Genomic DNA, 23,693 nt, shown 5'->3' with positions numbered 1-23,693 from the left:
TCACTGGAGGGGGCTGCTGACCACGCCTCCTTCACTGGAGGGGGCTGCTGACCACGCCTCCTTCACTGAGGGGGCTGCTGACCACGCCTCTTTCACTGGGGGGGGCTGCTGACCACGCCTCCTTTACTGAGGGGGCTGCTGACCACGCCTCCTTTACTGAGGGAGCTGATGACCACACCTTCACTGGGGAGGGCTGCTGACCCCGCCTCCTTCACTGGGGGGGCTGCTGACCCCGCCTCCTTCACTGGGGGGGCTGCTGACCCCGCCTCCTTCACTGGGGGGGCTGCTGACCACGCCTCCTTTACTGGGGGAGCTGCTAACCATGCCTCCTTCACTGAGGGAGCTGATGACCACGCGTCCTTCACTGAGGGAGCTGATGACCACACCTCCTTTACCGGGGGAGCTGCTAACCACGCCTCCTACAGTGAGGGAGCTGATGACCACGCCTCCTTTACTGAGGGAGCTGCTGACCACGCCTCCTTCACTGGGGGGAGCTGCTGACCACGCCTCCTTTACTGAGGAAGCTGCTGACCATGCCTCCTTTACTGAGGGAGCTGATGACCACACCTCCTTCACTGGGGGAGCTGCTGACCCTGCCCCCTTCACTGGGGGGCTGCTGACCCCGCCTCCTTCACTTGTGGGGGGAACTGCTGACCACGCCTCCTTTACTGGGGGAGCTGCTGACCCCCGGCCTCTTTTCACTGAGGGAGCTGATGACCACGCCTCCTTCACTGAGGGAGCTGATGACCACGCCTCCTTCACTGAGGGAGCTGATGACCATGCCTCCTTTACTGGGGGAGCTTGCTGACCACGCCTCCTTCACTGAGGGAGCTGATGACCACGCGTCCTTCACTGAGGGAGCTGATGACCACGCCTCCTTCACTGAGGGAGCTGATGACCACGCCTCCTTTACTGGGGAGCTGCTAACCACGCCTCCTTCACTGAGGAAGCTGATGACCACGCGTCCTTCACTGAGGGAGCTGATGACCACACCTCCTTCACTGGGGGAGCTGCTGACCACGCCTCCTTTACTGAGGGAGCTGCTGACCATGCCTCCTTCACTGAGGAGCTGATGACCACGCCTCCTTTACTGATGGAGATGGTGACCACGCCTCCTTCACTGAGGGAGCTGATGACCACGCCTCCTTTACCGGGGGAGCTGCTGACCACGCCTCCTACACTGAGGGAGCTGCTGACCATGCCTCCTTCACTGAGGGAGCTGATGACCACGCCTCCTTTACTGATGGAGATGGTGACCACGCCTCCTTCACTGAGGGAACTGATGACCATGTCTCCTTCACTGAGGGAGCTGATGACCCACGCCTCCTTCACTGAGGGAGCTGATGACCACGCCTCCTTTACTGGGGGAGCTGCTAACCACGCCTCCTACACTGAGGGAGCTGATGACCACGCCTCCTTCACTGAGGGAACTGATGACCATGCCTCCTTCACTGAGGGAGCTGATGACCACGCGTCCTTCACTGAGGGAGCTGATGACCACACCTCCTTCACTGGGGGAGCTGCTGACCACGCCTCCTTCACTGAGGAAGCTGCTGACCACGCGTCCTTCACTGAGGGAGCTGATGACCATAGCCTCCTTACTGGGGGAGCTGCTAACCACGCCTCCTTCACTGAGGGAGCTGATGACCACGCGTCCTTCACTGAGGGAGCTGATGACCACACCTCCTTCACTGGGGGAGCTGCTGACCACGCCTCCTTTACTGAGGGAGCTGCTGACCATGCCTCCTTCACTGAGGGAGCTGATGACCACGCCTCCTTTACTGATGGAGATGGTGACCACGCCTCCTTCACTGAGGGAGCTGATGACCACACCTCCTTTACGGGGGAGCTGCTAACCACGCCTCCTACACTGAGGGAGCTGATGACCACGCCTCCTTCACTGGGGGAGCTGCTGACCCCGCCCCCTTCACTGGGGGAGCTGCTGACCCCGCCTCCTTAACTTGTGGGGGGGGCTGCTGACCCCGCCTCCTTAACTTGTGGGGGGGGCTGCTGACCCCGCCTCTTTCACTGGGGGGCTGCTGACCCCGCCTCCCTTCACTTGTGGGGGGAGCTGCTGACCCCGCCTCCTTCACTGAGGGAGCTGATGACCACGCCTCCTTTACTGGGGGGAGCTGCTGACCACGCCTCCTTTACTGGGGGGCTGCTGACCCTGCCTCCTTCACTTGTGGGGGAGCTGCTGACCACGCCTCCTGCACTTGAGCACAGGGTGCCATCATTAATTGACATTCTCTACAGAATGGATGGACACATTTTTTGCCCTGGGGAGAGTTTACAGCTGCTTTTTGAGAGAAATGAAACAGAAATGAATCATTTAAATAGGTGGTTTGATAGATAGCAATTGTCTTTAAATCTAACCAAACTTAATAGGAAATTGTGGTATAGATGCAGCAGTGCAAATCAAAATAGAAAATTATTTATTATTGAAAGAGTGTATGAAAATAAGTTTCCGGGTGGGGGGGTGATATTGGACCACAGCATCAGCTGGAAATCCCACATAAGTTACGTTCAGTCAAAGATGGCGAGGAGTGTGTGAAAAGCTGGACATAAGTCACTGTATATGATCACTTATTCTTACTGTATTTGAAATACTGTGTGGAGGTCTGAGGTCACACCTGAGCATCACGTGTGTACTGTGACTGCACTAATGTACAGTCTTTGTATTTGGAAGACAGAGAGATGATCAATCAATCAATCATTTTTATTTATATAGCGCCAAATCACAATTTAAGGCAAGGCCATACAATAATTACGTAAAAACCCCAACGGTCAAAACGACCCCCTGTGAGCAAGCACTTGGCGACAGTGGGAAGGAAAAACTCCCTTTTAACAGGAAGAAACCTCCAGCAGAACCAGGCTCAGGGAGGGGCAGTCTTCTGCTGGGACTGGTTGGGGCTGAGGGAGAGAACCAGGAAAAAGACATGCTGTGGAGGGGGAGCAGAGATTGATCACTAATGATTAAATGCAGAGTGGTGCATACAGAGCAAAAAGAGAAAGAAACACTCAGTGCATCATGGGAACCCCCCAGCAGTCTAAGTCTATAGCAGCATAACTAAGGGATGGTTCAGGGTCACCTGATCCAGCCCTAACTATAAGCTTTAGCAAAAAGGAAAGTTTTAAGCCTAATCTTAAAAGTAGAGAGGGTGTCTGTCTCCCTGATCTGAATTGGAAGCTGGTTCCACAGGAGAGGAGCTTGAAAGCTGAAGGCTCTGCCTCCCATTCTACTCTTACAAACCCTAGGAACTACAAGTAAGCCTGCAGTCTGAGAGCGAAGCGCTCTATTGGGGTGATATGGTACTATGAGGTCCCTAAGATAAGATGGGACCTGATTATTCAAAACCTTATAAGTAAGAAGAAGAATTTTAAACTCTATTCTAGAATTAACAGGAAGCCAATAAAGAGAGGCCAATATGGGTGAGATATGCTCTCTCCTTCTAGTCCCCGTCAGTACTCTAGCTGCAGCATTTTGAATTAACTGAAGGCTTTTCAGGGAACTTTTAAGACAACCTGATAATAATGAATTACAATAGTCCAGCCTAGAGGAAATAAATGCATGAATTAGTTTTTCAGCATCACTCTGAGACAAGACCTTTCTGATTTTAGAGATATTGCGTAAATGCAAAAAAGCAGTCTTACATATTTGTTTAATATGCACTTTGAATGACATATCCTGATCAAAAATGACTCCAAGATTTCTCACAGTATTACTAGAGGTCAGGGTAATGCCATCCAGAGTAAGGATCTGGTTAGACACCATGTTTCTAAGATTTGTGGGGCCAAGTACAATAACTTCAATTTTATCTGAGTTTAAAAGCAGGAAATTAGAGGTCATCCATGTCCTTATGTCTGTAAGACAATCCTGCAGTTTAGCTAATTGGGTGTGTGTCCTCTGGCTTCATGGATAGATAAAGCTGGGTATCATCTGCGTAACAATGAAAATTTAAGCAATGCCGTCTAATAATACTGCCTAAGGGAAGCGTGTATAAATTGTAATCTATTAGATAAATGTGACCGCAGCACAGTGCCTTTAATACCTATGGCATGCTCTAATCTCTGTAATAAAATTTTATGGTCAACAGTATCAAAAGCAGCACTGAGGTCTAACAGGACAAGCACAGAGATGAGTCCACTGTCTGAGGCCATAAGAAGATCATTTGTAACCTTCACTAATGCTGTTTCTGTACTATGATGAATTCTAAAACCCTGACTGAAACTCTTCAAATAGACCATTCCTCTGCAGATGATCAGTTAGCTGTTTTACAACTACCCTTTCAAGAATTTTGAGAGAAAAGGAAGGTTGGAGATTGGCCTATAATTAGCTAAGATAGCTGGGTCAAGTGATGGCTTTTTAAGTAATGGTTTAATCACTGCCACCTTAAAAGCCTGTGGTACATAGCCAACTAATAAAGATAGATTGATCATATTTAAGATCGAGGCATTAAATAATGGTAGGGCTTCCTTGAGCAGCCTGGTAGGAATGGGGTCTAATAGACATGTTGATGGTTTGGATGAAGTAACTAATGAAAATAACTCAGACAGAACAATCTGAGAGAAAGAGTCTAACCAAATACCGGCATCACTGAAAGCAGCCAAAGATAACGATACGTGTTTGGGATGGTTATGAGTAATTTTTTCTCTAATAGTTAAAAATTTTATTAGCAAAGAAAGTCATGAAGTCATTACTAGTTAAAGTTAAAGGAATACTCGGCTCAATAGAGCTCTGACTCTTTGTCAGCCTGGCTACAGTGCTGAAAAGAAACCTGGGGTTGTTCTTATTTTCTTCAATTAGTGATGAGTAGTAAGATGTCCTAGCTTTATAGAGCAACAGACTCTTTTTCCAGGCTAAGTGAAGATCTTCTAAATTAGTGAGACGCCATTTCCTCTCCAACTTACGGGTTATCTGCTTTAAGCTGCGAGTGTTTGTGAGTTATACCACGGATTCAGGCACTTCTGATTTTTTCAGAGGAGCTACAGCATCCAAAGTTGTCTTCAATGAGGATGTAAAAACTATTGATGAGATACTCTATCTCACTCACAGAGTTTAGGTAGCTACTCTGCACTGTGTTGGTATATGGCATTAGAGAACATAAAGAAGGAATCATATCCTTAAACCTAGTTACAGCGCTTTCTGAAAGACTTCTAGTGTAATGAAACTTATTCCCCACTGCTGGGTAGTCCATCAGAGTAAATGTAAATGTTATTAAGAAATGATCAGACAGAAGGGAGTTTTCAGGGAATACTGTTAAGTCTTCTATTTCCATACCATAAGTCAGAACAAGATCTAAGATATGATTAAAGTGGTGTGTGGACTCATTTACTTTTTGAGCAAAGCCAATAGAGTCTAATAATAGATTAAATGCAGTGTTGAGGCTGTCATTCTCAGCATCTGTGTGGATGTTAAAATCGCCCACTATAATTATCTTATCTGAGCTAAGCACTAAGTCAGAAAAAAAGGTCTGAAAATTCACAGAGAAACTCACAGTAACGACCAAGGGAACGATAGATAACAACAAATAAAACTGGTTTTTGGGACTTCCAATTTGGATGGACAAGACTAAGAGTCGAGCTTTCAAATGAATTAAAGCTCTGTCTGGGTTTTTGATTATTAATTATAAGCTGGAATGGAAGATTGCTGCTAATCCTCCGCCCCGGCCCGTGCTACGAGCATTCTGACAGTTAGTGTGACTCGGGGGGTGTTGACCTCATTTAAACTAACATATTCATCCTGCTGTAACCAGGTTTCTGTAAGGCAGAATAAATCAATATGTTGATCAACTATTATATCATTTACTAACAGGGACTTAGAAGAGAGAGACCTAATGTTTAATAGACCAACATTAACTGTTTTAGTCTGTGGTGCAGTTGAAGGTGCTATATTATTTTTTCTTTTTGAATTTTATGCTTAAATAGATTTTTGCTGGTATTGGTGGTCTGGGAGCAGGCACTGTCTCTACGGGGATGGGGTAATGAGGGGATGGCAGGGGGAGAGAAGCTGCAGAGAGGTGTGTAAGAGACTACAACTCTGCTTCCTGGTCCCAACCCTGGATAGTCACGGTTTGGAGGATTTAAGAAAATTGGCCAGATTCTAGAAATGAGAGCTGCTTCCATCCAAAGTGGGATGGGCTAAGAGCTAGTAGCTGCGCTAAGCTAGCGGATTCCTAAAAACACACAAAGTGAATAATGTGTAACTAATTTAGATGTGGTTCAGCAGAGGGAGTGCTTTAGTTAAGGCACGTGAAGATTACACTGTTGAAACAAATCGTTATCTAGGTAACTAGATCAATCTAACTGCGCAGATTAAACAGCTAACAGATACAGAAAAACACCGCTGTGCTCCGGAACAGGAAGTGATACATACCGCAGTGAGGAGCCAACCACCAGTAGAGGCTGTGAGATGATGTCATGGTCACATTTGCACTTGATTCCTTCCTTTGTAAGATCATCGATGGCCCTTGACACGAGGTTCCTAAAGGTTTAAACGTGTTCATACAGTTGGTCTTGATTTGTACTTGAAGTCAAAGGATTTTTACACGTCTCCAGGCCAGAACGGACGTCGCTGTTGGCCAGGAGAGACCCACACTCAGATGTCAAAGGAGGAGCCATGGACAGGAGCCAGCAGTGAAGCGTGGTGTGCTGAGACGGTTTGATTAAGTAAAGTTAAGAGAAGACTCCTAGAAAGAAAGTGTGCGACTGGTTGAGTGAGACTGCAGTGAGGACTTCATTAGATGAGCAGCAGAACATGTCATGTTTCTGATGGTCTCTCATAGGCAGAAGGACAGCTCCACCCCATCAGCTCCCTTCTTCTAAGGGTCAGAGCACTCTGGGGTCACCTGCCACTGTTCACCACACAAAGACCAAAGTGTGTGTTCTTCTGTGTGGGACACACACCTGAACCGACAACTCTTTCTCCAGACTTGTGTCACTGAGCAGGTGGGTGTGCTACAGAGACCTGGCAGCTTGGCCACGAGATAAAGGCCATCCTGCAGGGTGGAGAGACCTGACCTGATGACCTACGACCTCACCTCAGTTTCTCAACCACTTGACACACAACGGCGCAGAGAGGTAAATGCACTCACAGCTACAATCAGCTGCTTGCGACACACTTCTCATCTGAACGGAGTTGCAGTTTGTGTCTTTGCACAGAATCGTTGTCTCTTCCAGCCACGTGTGTATGTATATATGTTTGAATTCTTTTTTTTTTTTTTTTTGTTTTTGTTTACTATATGTGCTTTTACGAGTATGTGTGCGTGTACATATGCACAAGCCGTCCCTTCTTTTAATATCTGGGATAGAACTAAATCTATAAAAATTCTAATTTTGTTGCGCAGGGTTGGTGACGGCTTAAAGACCCACTGTTGACTAATTTACTGCTCCTCATATAAATGTGGATCAGTGTTCCTCAACACTTAACAAGATGGGAATGATAGGACCAATGTTCCGGGTTCCAGTTTTTTTTTTTTTTTTTCTTTAATATTTATTTCATTCATTTAAAAGAAAACAGAAAAGCAAAAAACAAAAGCACCACAATACCAGAATGAAAGGAGCAGAAAGAAGAACAGTCTTATGATTCTGCCCCTTTTAACAATACCTATTCAATATACAGCATCATAGTCAACATATTTAACAGATTGCATTTCTTTAACTTGTCACATACCACTGACCCATTTCATAGAATTATGACCATTAATTAATAGATTACATCACTGACAGGTTATATTTAAACTTAAGACCCTCCAACATTATTAACAGTTTACTTTTTCTTTTTTTTTTTTTGACTTTCTGCAGCCCACTGACTTACTTCATGTTTCATACTTACTTAATACATCTAATTTAATATGTTTTTTAAATATTTAAGCGACCTAATTCTTTAATTTCTTTATTAAGATTGTTCCATAATTTGACACCATTTACTGCAATACTCCTTTCCTTTACTTTGGTTCTAATTCTTGGTTTTTTAAAGACTTCTATTCCTTTCAATTTATAACTACTTACTCTTTTTTCAACATATTTTGAATGTTTGTTGGTAAAGTATTTTATTAACTTGGTACATCGTTTGTATATTTTCAAATCAACTAAATCATGAATTTAAGTACCCTATACTTAATAAACAATGGATTAATGAATCTCTAAACCACTGTTACTAATCACTTTAAGCTCTTTTCTGCAAAATAATAAAGTTGTATATAGGTTGTACATGTTGATCCCCAATTTCTACACAGTAAGTTAAATGGGACAATCAATGAATTGTACAATGTTAATAAACCATAACTATTTAATGAATATTTCTTTATGCAAAACAGCAATGGCTTTCGCTATTTTTCCTTTTATGTAATTTATTGACTTCCATGTAGATCTTCATCAATCATGACTCCTAAAATTTCATTTCTTTTACCCTTTGTATATCCCTTCCATCTATTTGTAATGACACATTATTTCTTTTCGCTCTATCATTAACAATATGAAATTTGTCCTATTAATATTTAGTGACAATCTGTTTATATCAACCATGTTTAACTTTTTCCAACTCTGTATTTATCACTTGTGCTACTTCCTGTATATCTGATCCAGAGTAAAACAGCGTTGTATCATCAGCAAATAAAATGCTGCCAAGCACATTGGATACATTCACAAAATCATTGATATACAAAATAAACATTTGGGTCCAAGTACCGATCCTGTGGTACTCCATAAATAATGTTACACAATTCTGATTTGGTATTATTTATCTGAACAAACTGTTTCTATTTTCCTAAGTACTTTTTACCCCACTGATGTGCAACACCTCTTATTCCATATTGTTGTAACTTGTGGAGCAATCTTGAGTGGTCTATAACATCAAAAGCCTTTTTCATGTCAATAAAAAATACTTACAAAAATCCTTATTATCTATTGTTGTTGATATTTTCTCTATTAGTTCCATAATTGCCATAGCTGTCGAATGTTTGTTCTGATCCATACTGAGCATTATTTAAAATATGATGTTTTTCTCAATAAATTTATCCAATCTTGTTACAAAAAACTTTTTCCATAATTTTAGAAAACTGTGGAAGCAATGATACTGGCCTGTAATAGAAAATTATGTTTGTCTCCATTTTTATAATGGACTACCTTAGCAATTTTCATTTCATCTGGAAAACCCCGTTGACAGAGACAGATTACAAATATAAGTAAATGGTTCAATAACATTTCTATTATACTTTTTACAGTCATCATGTCTAAATCTTCATGGTCAGTTGATCTTTTGCTTACACATTTTTTTTACAATATTTCTTATTTCCATCTTTTCCACATTGTCCAGAAAATACTATTGACCGTATTTACCAATGTACATAATTTATCTTCTATTATTGGTTTATTTCCCACCAGACTTGACCCTACATTTGAAAAATAATCATTAAACCCATTTGCAACTTCTTTTATATCATAATCTCTTTATTTTTCCTTAACAAGTAATTTGGAATAGTTTCTTTCGTTCCACACTATCATCACACTTTTTATAATTCCCCATGTTACCCCTCATATATCTTACTCTTATTTAGTTTTTCACTGTAATAATCTTTTTTTTGTTTCCTAATTATTGTTATAGTTTATTTTTATATTTTTTGTATTTATGTTCTGATTCCTTTGTTTGCAATTTTAAAAAGCACCTGTTAAATAGTTTTTCTTTGCACAGCATTTTTTATTCCCTTTGTCAGCCATGGTTTATTTACTCTTTTCTTACTATGTCAATTAATTTACAATTTTTATTGTATGATTTCATCAATATTTCATAAATGATTTATGCTACATTAACATCACTGACATAACTTCTTCCCAGTTTTGATTTTTAAGGTCATATTTTAATGCCTCTAAGCTTTTACTGACTTATCTCTTTTAAAGTTTATATCAGTTTTTTTGTTGTACCTATTTTTATATTTAAATATTGAAAAAAGTTGGTAAATGGTCGCTAATATCTGTCATGAAGATCCCATTCTTGATATTTCATCTGTTTCTGTTTGTAAATATATTATCAATTACCGTTGCAACTTTGCGATGTAATTCTGGTTGGTTTGTTATCAAGGGGAATAACCCCAAACTATACATTGTATTCACAAAATCACTTGATCTTTGGCAGCTGGAGCTTTCTATTTTAAATAAAGTCCCACACATAAAAGCGTTTTTGTTTTAATTTGATGGAATAATTCAATTTTTTATCTGTAAATTTCACAACACAGAATCTGTGCTCTGTACACAACTGATTAAAATATTCTTAGATGTTTCATGTACAAGTTCCACTGTTAGCAATTCTATGACATCATTCATAGAGTGTCATTTCTTCAACAATTGTACACATCAGATCTGTTTTTGTATACAGAGCAATACCCACCGCCTTTTTTATATCTTCTGTTTACAAAATACAGCTCATAATCCTCCATTTGAACTTCATCCATGAGATCATCTTTAAGCCAAGATTCAGTGATTGCAACAATACTAAATCTATTTTTAAACTGATTTAAATAACTCTTTTATTTGTGACATTTTACAATACAAGCTTCGACTGTTTATATGTAAGAGTGACAGGGTATATTCTGCAATTTTTTCACTATTCAGCTGTTCTACTGTGTAATACTCACAACCAATCGTTTTAAGTCAAATATACTTTCATCAATATTAGTGTCTATGTCATATATTTTATCCTCTGTTTCCATGTTTGATCTGATTTTTGTTGGTCCAATTACCAACAGATGTTATATTTATTGTCTATTCAGGTCTGTATTTCGTAAGGTCCTCCATAGTGTTTTGATTGTATACCGTTTGTTCCTTCTTTCACTCTTAATCCACACCCTACAATTCCAGACCCATGGAGCAACAATATGTTCTGTTTTCTTAGTAGTCTTGCGTCCCTAGCAATATCTGCATTTTTCTTGTTAGATGCTCATTATATAGACACTTGTTCCTTTCAAATTCTTTTGCCTGTCTTAATAACTCATATTTAATTTTCTGCTTGTAAATCGTATAACAATGTTAGATAGTTTATTTTTTCTATCTTTAGTTGGAATAGTATAACAGTCTGATATTGATCTTGATGGATGACAACACCTTTTGATATAAAAGTTTGTAACTTGTTGTTCCAATGATTGTCTTTCTTCAGGGGTGCATCCTCCCCACTGGCTACACCTTTAAAAACACTTCAGTTGTGGAAGTGTGTGTGGTGTGTGTGGGGGATATCTGGCACGACATGCAGGTTTTTTTTTTTTTCTTCTTCTCTCTCTTCACATATGCTAAAGGGGCTTTTCCCAGCAGTGCCTTTGTTTATCCACTTAGCCTACGTGCAGAACAGAGATGTACTTCACTTATGACAATAAATCGCCAATATGCCTGAAATAAAAAAATCACTAGCTGGAACATTAGGGGGGCTTGAGAGAAATAGCAAAATTGAAGCAAGTCTTAAACAGAATTAACAACTCAAATCCCAAATAGTTTTCCTGCAGGAAATACATTTAAGGGCAACAGAAATTGATAGATTTAAAAAAGATGGCCAGGTCAGGTCCTTGTGTGCTCCTTATAGTAGTCAGGCCAGGGGTGTACTGATACTTATACATAAAGTTTTACCTTTTCAAACCACTAATGTTATCTATGATCAATTTGGCAGGTATATCATTATCCAAGGCAAAATATCCACATGTGAACTAAATTTGGTGTGTGTCTATGGTCCAAATGATGACAACCCAGCATTTTTCCAGAACCTCTTCCTCACTCTGTCCACCTTACAGGGTATGTACATTCTCAGTGGTGACTTTAATTGTGCTTTAGTACCCACAAGGGATCGCTCTACTAATGTTGACTCTACCCATGCACAAACAAGAAAAGTACTATTGCAATCCTGTAAAGATCTGAATTTGGCCGAAGTATGGAGGGAATTACATCCAGATCAAATGGAATATTCATGCTATTTGAGTACACATGGTACCCCACTCTCGGATTGACTACTTTTTGGTCTCATTTGGACTTTTCTCAAAAATTAAGGGATGTTGGTATGATAGTGGACTCATCTCTGTGCTTGTTCTGTTAGACCTCAGTGCTGCTTTTGATACTGTTGACCATAAAATTTTATTACAGAGATTAGAGCATGCCATAGGTATTAAGGCACTGCGCTGCGGTGGTTTGAATCATATTTGTCTAATAGATTACAATTTGTTCATGTAAATGGGGAATCTTCTTCACAGACTAAAGTTAATTATGGAGTTCCACAAGGTTCTGTGCTAGGACCAATTTTATTCACTTTATATATGCTTCCCTTAGGCAGTATTATTAGACGGTATTGCTTAAATTTTCATTGTTACGCAGATGATACCCAGCTTTATCTATCCATGAAGCCAGAGGACACACACCAATTAGCTAAACTGCAGGATTGTCTTACAGACATAAAGACATGGATGACCTCTAATTTCCTGCTTTTAAACTCAGATAAAACTGAAGTTATTGTACTTGGCCCCACAAATCTTAGAAACATGGTGTCTAACCAGCTCCTTACTCTGGATGGCATTACCCTGACCTCTAGTAATACTGTGAGAAATCTTGGAGTCATTTTTGATCAGGATATGTCATTCAAAGCGCATATTAAACAAATATGTAGGACTGCTTTTTTTGCATTTACGCAATATCTCTAAAATCAGAAAGGTCTTGTCTCAGAGTGATGCTGAAAAACTAATTCATGCATTTATTTCCTCTAGGCTGGACTATTGTAATTCATTATTATCAGGTTGTCCTAAAAGTTCCCTAAAAAGCCTTCAGTTAATTCAAAATGCTGCAGCTAGAGTGCTGACGGGGACTAGAAGGAGAGAGCATATCTCACCCATATTGGCCTCTCTTCATTGGCTTCCTGTTAATTCTAGAATAGAATTTAAAATTCTTCTTCTTACTTATAAGGTTTTGAATAATCAGGTCCCATCTTATCTTAGGGACCTCGTAGTACCATATCACCCCAATAGAGCGCTTCGCTCTCAGACTGCAGGCTTACTTGTAGTTCCTAGGGTTTGTAAGAGTAGAATGGGAGGCAGAGCCTTCAGCTTTCAGGCTCCTCTCCTGTGGAACCAGCTCCCAATTCAGATCAGGGAGACAGACACCCTCTCTACTTTTAAGATTAGGCTTAAAACTTTCCTTTTTGCTAAAGCTTATAGTTAGGGCTGGATCAGGTGACCCTGGACCATCCCTTAGTTATGCTGCTATAGACGTAGACTGCTGGGGGGTTCCCATGATGCACTGTTTCTTTCTCTTTTTGCTCTGTATGCACCACTCTGCATTTAATCATTAGTGATCGATCTCTGCTCCCCTCCACAGCATGTCTTTTTCCTGGTTCTCTCCCTCAGCCCCAACCAGTCCCAGCAGAAGACTGCCCCTCCCTGAGCCTGGTTCTGCTGGAGGTTTCTTCCTGTTAAAAGGGAGTTTTTCCTTCCCACTGTAGCCAAGTGCTTGCTCACAGGGGGTCGTTTTGACCGTTGGGGTTTTACATCATTATTGTATGGCCTTGCCTTACAATATAAAGCGCCTTGGGGCAACTGTTTGTTGTGATTTGGCGCTATATAAAAAAAAAATTGATTGATTGATTGATTGATTGATAGCATTGTCATAAGTGATCATGCGGCGGTATCGTTAAACTTATATATTGACACATTTATTTATCCCACTAAGAGATGGAGATTTCCAGTTGAATTACTACAAGACACAAAATTTATAGAATTCTCTCAAGAACGCATTAACAATTATTTTGATATCAATCATGACCAGACTGATGCAAGTGTTCGATGGGAGACATTCAAAGCATATATCAGAGGGGAAATGATCAGTTTTACAAAATATAAAGCAAAACAACAACATATAGAATTGGAGACAATTGAGAAACAAATTAGACTGATGGAACAGGAACTATATAACAATTACAGCCCACAGAAAGCAAAAGAGTTGTAAATTATGAGAGCCAAATATAACAAAGTATCCATAGAAAAAGTTGCAAAAAATTTAATGTGGCTTAAACAGTCATATTATGATCAAGAAGAAAAATGCGGTAAGCTGTTGGCTTGGAGACTAAAAAAAAGACAGTTAGATAGAGCAATCAATAGCATTAAGACACCAACAGGAGGCGTAGCTACAGATCCAGTAGAGATTAATAGCATTTTAGGGATTTCTAGGAGACCCTGTATACATCAGAGCGCGTAGATAACACACATTGTCAGAATTCCTTTTTAGAGAAATTGAGATTTTAGACCCTGTCAGAAAATGAGCGTGAGGAACTGGATTGCAACCTAACAATGAAGGAATTAGCAGAAGCCATCCAAAGAATGCCGAGCGGGAAAGCACCAGGACCAGACGGCTTCCCAGTTGAATTTTACAAGACATTTGGGGAGAAGCTTCTGGCCCCACTTTTGGACATGTATAAGGAATCCTATATGAAGGGAATACTCCCCCATCTCTGAGACTTGCAACAATAAATTTAATCCTGAAACCAAACAAACCTTGATGGGCTGTGATATTAAAATACTTTGTAAGGCCTTGGCCAAGAAGATTGGAGTCTCATTTACCCCAATTGGTTATAAATGATCAAAATGGTTTTGTCGGGAACAGACATGGATTTCATAATATTCGGCATGTTCTGAACATATTATATGAAACAAACAAATCAAATGATACAGCCATGTTATCCTTAGATGCGCGTTAGGCCTTTGATAGGATTGAGTGGGGGTTCCTTTTAAGGTGATGCCGCTGTTTGGTATCAGTGCTAATTTCTTGAGATGGATAAAGCTTTTGTACACAAGCCCAACCGCCGAAATATTGACTAACAATAATGTTTCTAAACCATTTACTCTCCACCAATCTACTAGACAAGGGTGTCCATTATCACCTCTGCTATTCGTGTTGGCTATAGAGCCCTTGGCCATGGTTATAAGAGCTCATAAAGGCATCACAGGAGGATATGAGCACCATATAGCTTTATATGCAGACGATATAATTTTGTTTTTGACAAAATTAAAAGATAGTATTCCCCAACTACTAGATTTGATAGAGACATTTGGAATCATATCAGGTTATGAAATAAATAATTCCAAATCTACATTAATGTTTATGAACAAGAACGAAAGATTGCAACCTTCTATAGATACGCCATTCACAATCACCAAAGAAGGTTTTACATATTTGGGGATTAAGATCAGTCCTGATGTAAAACAGATTTATTACGAGTTTTCAGTTGTATAGGGGAAATCGTCAGGGTTGTGGGCTCAGCCCCTCCCTCTTTGCGTTATTTATTCAGCCTCTGGCTCAGGCAATACGACAAAATGATGAAATTCAAGGTATCACAATAGCTAACACTAAACATGTAATAACCCTGTTTGCCGATGATATTATCACTTACCTACAGAATCCTAATGAAACAATTCCAAAACTTATGTGAATTCTAAAAGAGTCTGGGCGTTTGTCAGGTTATCACTTAAATATTACTAAGACCCAAGTCTTGACCATCGACTATCAACCAAGTAATTTAATAAGACAATACAAACTAAAATGGGACACAAAACAGTTAAAACATTTAGGTGTGTTCATCACACAGGAATTTGATAATCTCTTTTCCTTAAATTTTAATAAAATAACTGACTTGATACAGAAGGACATTAGTCGATGGTCATCACTTACATTGGATTTTGGTTCAAGAATAGAGACAGTGAAGTTAATATTTTACCAAGATTTTTATATTTTTTATGGCACTGCCCATTATAATTCCAGACTCACATTTTAATACTCGGAACAAACTAATTTCACGTTTTATATGGGCAGGTGCCAGACCAAGGGTTAAATTTAAAACACTCCAAATACGAGGTCTGTTAGAAAAGTATCAGACCTTTTTATTTTTTTCAAAAAACATATGGATTTGAATCACATGTGATTGCATCAGACAAGCTTGAACCCTCGTGCGCATGCGTGAGTTTTTTCATGCCTGTCGGTTGCGTCATTCGCCTGTGAGCAGGCTTTGAGTGAGGAGTGGTCCACCACTCTCGTCGGATTTTTATTGCGAATAAATGTCTGAACGATTTGGAGCTTTGCTGCATTAGTTTTTTTCCAGAAACTGTGAGAGACCTCCAGGTGGACACTGTTCGGAAAATTAATATAGCTTTCAGGGACGATTTTATGGGGATTACACCGATTAAGGAGTGTTACTGCCGCTCCCAGCGCCAATCGACGTGCTCAGACCCCGCTGAAACAACCAGATCATTTCCAACGTGAAGGCTTTGTTGATCCGGGACCTCGTCTGACTTACACAAAAAGGCAGGAGACGTGGACATCAGCACTTTTTCGGCACATTCCACTGTTACAGGAGTTTTTTTCATGGAAAGAAAAGTGGAGGGACGCGCCACGGAGCCGTTCATTACGCGGCACAAAACCACCTCCGTGTTGGTCTCACAGGACGGCTTTCAGATGACTTTCAGACGGCTGTTAGCTGCTTTTCAGTCGTGTGATTATCCGATTGTGATTGTGCATGAGCTGGACATGCCCCAACATGTCCTGGAAGGCTTCATCACGGCGTTGCTTTGCGCCATGCGGCTGTTTAACAATTAGTTAAACTGCAGTTTAACAATTAGTTAAGTTGGTGATGAACTTTGACAAGTTCAGAAGTGTTTCTCTACTGTAGCTTACGGTCACGTAGGTGGAGGAAGACGAGGACAGAGACGCCATGAAGGGCGCCATCTTGGAAGTACTAAGCAAAATAAAGGTTTTGAAAATTAATCCCCCAAATTTTTATAATAAAGGATGCGCATCATCACGACATGTGCAAGACAAATCTGAACGCTGAGGCCAATCTGACAGTCAGTCAGAGAGACATGTGACACTGAGGGGGCTGCTGACCACACCTCCTTCACTGGGGGGAGCTGCTGACCACACCTCCTTCACTGGGGGGAGCTGCTGACCACACCTCCTTCACTGGGGGGAGCTGCTGACCACACCTCCTTCACTGAGGGAGCTGATAACCACGCCTCCTTCACTGAGGGAGCTGATGACCACGCCTCCTTCACTGAGGGAGCTGATGACCACACCTTCTTCACTGAGGGAGCTGATGACCACGCCTCCTTCACTGAGGGAGCTGATGACCACGCCTCCTTCACTGAGAGAGCTGATGACCACGCCTCCTTCACTGGAGGGGGCTGCTGACCACGCCTCCTTCACTGAGGGAGCTGATGACCACGCCTCTTTCACTGGGGGGGCTGCTGACCACGCCTCCTTTACTGAGGGGGGCTGCTGACCACGCCTCCTTCACTGAGGGGGCTGCTGACCACGCCTCCTTTACTGAGGGAGCTGATGACCACGCCTCCTTTACTGAGGGAGCTGATGACCACACCTCCTTCACTGAGGGAGCTAATGACCACACCTCCTTCACTGAGGGAGCTAATGACCACACCTCCTTCACTGGGGAGGGCTGCTGACCCCACCTCCTTCACTGGGGGGGCTGCTGACCCCGCCTCCTTCACTGAGGGAGCTGATGACCACGCCTCCTTCACTGAGAGAGCTGATGACCACGCCTCCTTCACTGGAGGGGGCTGCTGACCACGCCTCCTTCACTGGAGGGGGCTGCTGACCACGCCTCCTTCACTGAGGGGGCTGCTGACCACGCCTCTTTCACTGGGGGGGGCTGCTGACCACGCCTCCTTTACTGAGGGGGCTGCTGACCACGCCTCCTTTACTGAGGGAGCTGATGACCACACCTTCACTGGGGAGGGCTGCTGACCCCGCCTCCTTCACTGGGGGGGCTGCTGACCCCGCCTCCTTCACTGGGGGGGCTGCTGACCCCGCCTCCTTCACTGGGGGGGCTGCTGACCACGCCTCCTTTACTGGGGGAGCTGCTAACCATGCCTCCTTCACTGAGGGAGCTGATGACCACGCGTCCTTCACTGAGGGAGCTGATGACCACACCTCCTTTACCGGGGGAGCTGCTAACCACGCCTCCTACAGTGAGGGAGCTGATGACCACGCCTCCTTTACTGAGGGAGCTGCTGACCACGCCTCCTTCACTGGGGGGAGCTGCTGACCACGCCTCCTTTACTGAGGAAGCTGCTGACCATGCCTCCTTTACTGAGGGAGCTGATGACCACACCTCCTTCACTGGGGAGCTGCTGACCCTGCCCCCTTCACTGGGGGGCTGCTGACCCCGCCTCCTTCACTTGTGGGGGGAACTGCTGACCACGCCTCCTTTACTGGGGGAGCTGCTGACCCCGCCTCTTTCACTGAGGGAGCTGATGACCACGCCTCCTTCACTGAGGGAGCTGATGACCACGCCTCCTTCACTGAGGGAGCTGATGACCATGCCTCCTTTACTGGGGGAGCTGCTGACCACGCCTCCTTCACTGAGGGAGCTGATGACCACGCGTCCTTCACTGAGGGAGCTGATGACCACGCCTCCTTCACTGAGGGAGCTGATGACCACGCCTCCTTTACTGGGGGAGCTGCTAACCACGCCTCCTTCACTGAGGAAGCTGATGACCACGCGTCCTTCACTGAGGGAGCTGATGACCACACCTCCTTCACTGGGGGAGCTGCTGACCACGCCTCCTTTACTGAGGGAGCTGCTGACCATGCCTCCTTCACTGAGGGAGCTGATGACCACGCCTCCTTTACTGATGGAGATGGTGACCACGCCTCCTTCACTGAGGGAGCTGATGACCACACCTCCTTTACCGGGGGAGCTGCTAACCACGCCTCCTACACTGAGGGAGCTGCTGACCATGCCTCCTTCACTGAGGGAGCTGATGACCACGCCTCCTTTACTGATGGAGATGGTGACCACGCCTCCTTCACTGAGGGAACTGATGACCATGTCTCCTTCACTGAGGGAGCTGATGACCACGCCTCCTTCACTGAGGGAGCTGATGACCACGCCTCCTTTACTGGGGGAGCTGCTAACCACGCCTCCTACACTGAGGGAGCTGATGACCACGCCTCCTTCACTGAGGGAACTGATGACCATGCCTCCTTCACTGAGGGAGCTGATGACCACGCGTCCTTCACTGAGGGAGCTGATGACCACACCTCCTTCACTGGGGGAGCTGCTGACCACGCCTCCTTCACTGAGGAAGCTGCTGACCACGCGTCCTTCACTGAGGGAGCTGATGACCATGCCTCCTTTACTGGGGGAGCTGCTAACCACGCCTCCTTCACTGAGGAAGCTGATGACCACGCGTCCTTCACTGAGGGAGCTGATGACCACACCTCCTTCACTGGGGGAGCTGCTGACCACGCCTCCTTTACTGAGGGAGCTGCTGACCATGCCTCCTTCACTGAGGGAGCTGATGACCACGCCTCCTTTACTGATGGAGATGGTGACCACGCCTCCTTCACTGAGGGAGCTGATGACCACACCTCCTTTACCGGGGGAGCTGCTAACCACGCCTCCTACACTGAGGGAGCTGATGACCACGCCTCCTTCACTGGGGGAGCTGCTGACCCCGCCCCCTTCACTGGGGGAGCTGCTGACCCCGCCTCCTTAACTTGTGGGGGGGGCTGCTGACCCCGCCTCCTTAACTTGTGGGGGGGGCTGCTGACCCCGCCTCTTTCACTGGGGGGCTGCTGACCCCGCCTCCTTCACTTGTGGGGGGAGCTGCTGACCCCGCCTCCTTCACTGAGGGAGCTGATGACCACGCCTCCTTTACTGGGGGGAGCTGCTGACCACGCCTCCTTTACTGGGGGGCTGCTGACCCTGCCTCCTTCACTTGTGGGGGAGCTGCTGACCACGCCTCCTGCACTTGAGCACAGGGTGCCATCATTAATTGACATTCTCTACAGAATGGATGGACACATTTTTTGCCCTGGGGAGAGTTTACAGCTGCTTTTGAGAGAAATGAAACAGAAATGAATCATTTAAATAGGTGGTTTGATAGATAGCAATTGTCTTTAAATCTAACCAAACTTAATAGGAAATTGTGGTATAGATGCAGCAGTGCAAATCAAAATAGAAAATTATTTATTATTGAAAGAGTGTATGAAAATAAGTTTCCGGGTGGGGGGGGTGATATTGGACCACAGCATCAGCTGGAAATCCCACATAAGTTACGTTCAGTCAAAGATGGCGAGGAGTGTGTGAAAAGCTGGACATAAGTCACTGTATATGATCACTTATTCTTACTGTATTTGAAATACTGTGTGGAGGTCTGAGGTCACACCTGAGCATCACGTGTGTACTGTGACTGCACTAATGTACAGTCTTTGTATTTGGAAGACAGAGAGATGATCAATCAATCAATCATTTTTATTTATATAGCGCCAAATCACAATTTAAGGCAAGGCCATACAATAATTACGTAAAAACCCCAACGGTCAAAACGACCCCCTGTGAGCAAGCACTTGGCGACAGTGGGAAGGAAAAACTCCCTTTTAACAGGAAGAAACCTCCAGCAGAACCAGGCTCAGGGAGGGGCAGTCTTCTGCTGGGACTGGTTGGGGCTGAGGGAGAGAACCAGGAAAAAGACATGCTGTGGAGGGGAGCAGAGATTGATCACTAATGATTAAATGCAGAGTGGTGCATACAGAGCAAAAAGAGAAAGAAACACTCAGTGCATCATGGGAACCCCCCAGCAGTCTAAGTCTATAGCAGCATAACTAAGGGATGGTTCAGGGTCACCTGATCCAGCCCTAACTATAAGCTTTAGCAAAAAGGAAAGTTTTAAGCCTAATCTTAAAAGTAGAGAGGGTGTCTGTCTCCCTGATCTGAATTGGAAGCTGGTTCCACAGGAGAGGAGCTTGAAAGCTGAAGGCTCTGCCTCCCATTCTACTCTTACAAACCCTAGGAACTACAAGTAAGCCTGCAGTCTGAGAGCGAAGCGCTCTATTGGGGTGATATGGTACTATGAGGTCCCTAAGATAAGATGGGACCTGATTATTCAAAACCTTATAAGTAAGAAGAAGAATTTTAAACTCTATTCTAGAATTAACAGGAAGCCAATAAAGAGAGGCCAATATGGGTGAGATATGCTCTCTCCTTCTAGTCCCCGTCAGTACTCTAGCTGCAGCATTTTGAATTAACTGAAGGCTTTTCAGGGAACTTTTAAGACAACCTGATAATAATGAATTACAATAGTCCAGCCTAGAGGAAATAAATGCATGAATTAGTTTTTCAGCATCACTCTGAGACAAGACCTTTCTGATTTTAGAGATATTGCGTAAATGCAAAAAAGCAGTCTTACATATTTGTTTAATATGCACTTTGAATGACATATCCTGATCAAAAATGACTCCAAGATTTCTCACAGTATTACTAGAGGTCAGGGTAATGCCATCCAGAGTAAGGATCTGGTTAGACACCATGTTTCTAAGATTTGTGGGGCCAAGTACAATAACTTCAATTTTATCTGAGTTTAAAAGCAGGAAATTAGAGGTCATCCATGTCCTTATGTCTGTAAGACAATCCTGCAGTTTAGCTAATTGGTGTGTGTCCTCTGGCTTCATGGATAGATAAAGCTGGGTATCATCTGCGTAACGATGAAAATTTAAGCAATGCCGTCTAATAATACTGCCTAAGGGAAGCGTGTATAAATTGTAATCTATTAGATAAATGTGACCGCAGCACAGTGCCTTTAATACCTATGGCATGCTCTAATCTCTGTAATAAAATTTTATGGTCAACAGTATCAAAAGCAGCACTGAGGTCTAACAGGACAAGCACAGAGATGAGTCCACTGTCTGAGGCCATAAGAAGATCATTTGTAACCTTCACTAATGCTGTTTCTGTACTATGATGAATTCTAAAACCTGACTGAAACTCTTCAAATAGACCATTCCTCTGCAGATGATCAGTTAGCTGTTTTACAACTACCCTTTCAAGAATTTTTGAGAGAAAAGGAAGGTTGGAGATTGGCCTATAATTAGCTAAGATAGCTGGGTCAAGTGATGGCTTTTTAAGTAATGGTTTAATCACTGCCACCTTAAAAGCCTGTGGTACATAGCCAACTAATAAAGATAGATTGATCATATTTAAGATCGAGGCATTAAATAATGGTAGGGCTTCCTTGAGCAGCCTGGTAGGAATGGGGTCTAATAGACATGTTGATGGTTTGGATGAAGTAACTAATGAAAATAACTCAGACAGAACAATCTGAGAGAAAGAGTCTAACCAAATACCGGCATCACTGAAAGCAGCCAAAGATAACGATACGTGTTTGGGATGGTTATGAGTAATTTTTTCTCTAATAGTTAAAAATTTTATTAGCAAAGAAAGTCATGAAGTCATTACTAGTTAAAGTTAAAGGAATACTCGGCTCAATAGAGCTCTGACTCTTTGTCAGCCTGGCTACAGTGCTGAAAAGAAACCTGGGGTTGTTCTTATTTTCTTCAATTAGTGATGAGTAGTAAGATGTCCTAGCTTTATAGAGCAACAGACTCTTTTTCCAGGCTAAGTGAAGATCTTCTAAATTAGTGAGACGCCATTTCCTCTCCAACTTACGGGTTATCTGCTTTAAGCTGCGAGTTTGTGAGTTATACCACGGATTCAGGCACTTCTGATTTTTTCAGAGGAGCTACAGCATCCAAAGTTGTCTTCAATGAGGATGTAAAACTATTGATGAGATACTCTATCTCACTCACAGAGTTTAGGTAGCTACTCTGCACTGTGTTGGTATATGGCATTAGAGAACATAAAGAAGGAATCATATCCTTAAACCTAGTTACAGCGCTTTCTGAAAGACTTCTAGTGTAATGAAACTTATTCCCCACTGCTGGGTAGTCCATCAGAGTAAATGTAAATGTTATTAAGAAATGATCAGACAGAAGGGAGTTTTCAGGGAATACTGTTAAGTCTTCTATTTCCATACCATAAGTCAGAACAAGATCTAAGATATGATTAAAGTGGTGTGTGGACTCATTTACTTTTTGAGCAAAGCCAATAGAGTCTAATAATAGATTAAATGCAGTGTTGAGGCTGTCATTCTCAGCATCTGTGTGGATGTTAAAATCGCCCACTATAATTATCTTATCTGAGCTAAGCACTAAGTCAGAAAAAAGGTCTGAAAATTCACAGAGAAACTCACAGTAACGACCAAGGGAACGATAGATAACAACAAATAAAACTGGTTTTTGGGACTTCCAATTTGGATGGACAAGACTAAGAGTCAAGCTTTCAAATGAATTAAAGCTCTGTCTGGGTTTTTGATTAATTAATAAGCTGGAATGGAAGATTGCTGCTAATCCTCCGCCCCGGCCCGTGCTACGAGCATTCTGACAGTTAGTGTGACTCGGGGGTGTTGACTCATTTAAACTAACATATTCATCCTGCTGTAACCAGGTTTCTGTAAGGCAGAATAAATCAATATGTTGATCAACTATTATATCATTTACTAACAGGGACTTAGAAGAGAGAGACCTAATGTTTAATAGACCACATTTAACTGTTTTAGTCTGTGGTGCAGTTGAAGGTGCTATATTATTTTTTCTTTTTGAATTTTTATGCTTAAATAGATTTTTGCTGGTTATTGGTAGTCTGGGAGCAGGCACTGTCTCTACGGGGATGGGGTAATGAGGGGATGGCAGGGGGAGAGAAGCTGCAGAGAGGTGTGTAAGACTACAACTCTGCTTCCTGGTCCCAACCCTGGATAGTCACGGTTTGGAGGATTTAAGAAAATTGGCCAGATTTCTAGAAATGAGAGCTGCTCCATCCAAAGTGGGAT

At 43.0% G+C, this 23,693-nt stretch overlaps 1 protein-coding gene across 1 annotated transcript in view; it reads left to right on the top strand.

Annotated features, from left to right (window-relative positions):
* LOC117529151 (dematin-like) overlaps positions 1 to 23,693 on the top strand; it is a 162,934-nt gene that overhangs the window by 44,207 nt on the left and 95,034 nt on the right. The window lies entirely within an intron of this gene.

The sequence above is a fragment of the Thalassophryne amazonica genome, chromosome 17 (genome assembly GCF_902500255.1).
Source record: "Thalassophryne amazonica chromosome 17, fThaAma1.1, whole genome shotgun sequence".
Lineage (NCBI taxonomy): Eukaryota > Metazoa > Chordata > Actinopteri > Batrachoidiformes > Batrachoididae > Thalassophryne > Thalassophryne amazonica.
The sequence above is the reverse complement of the archived record's forward strand: the minus strand, read 5'-3'. Positions and strand labels throughout refer to the sequence as shown.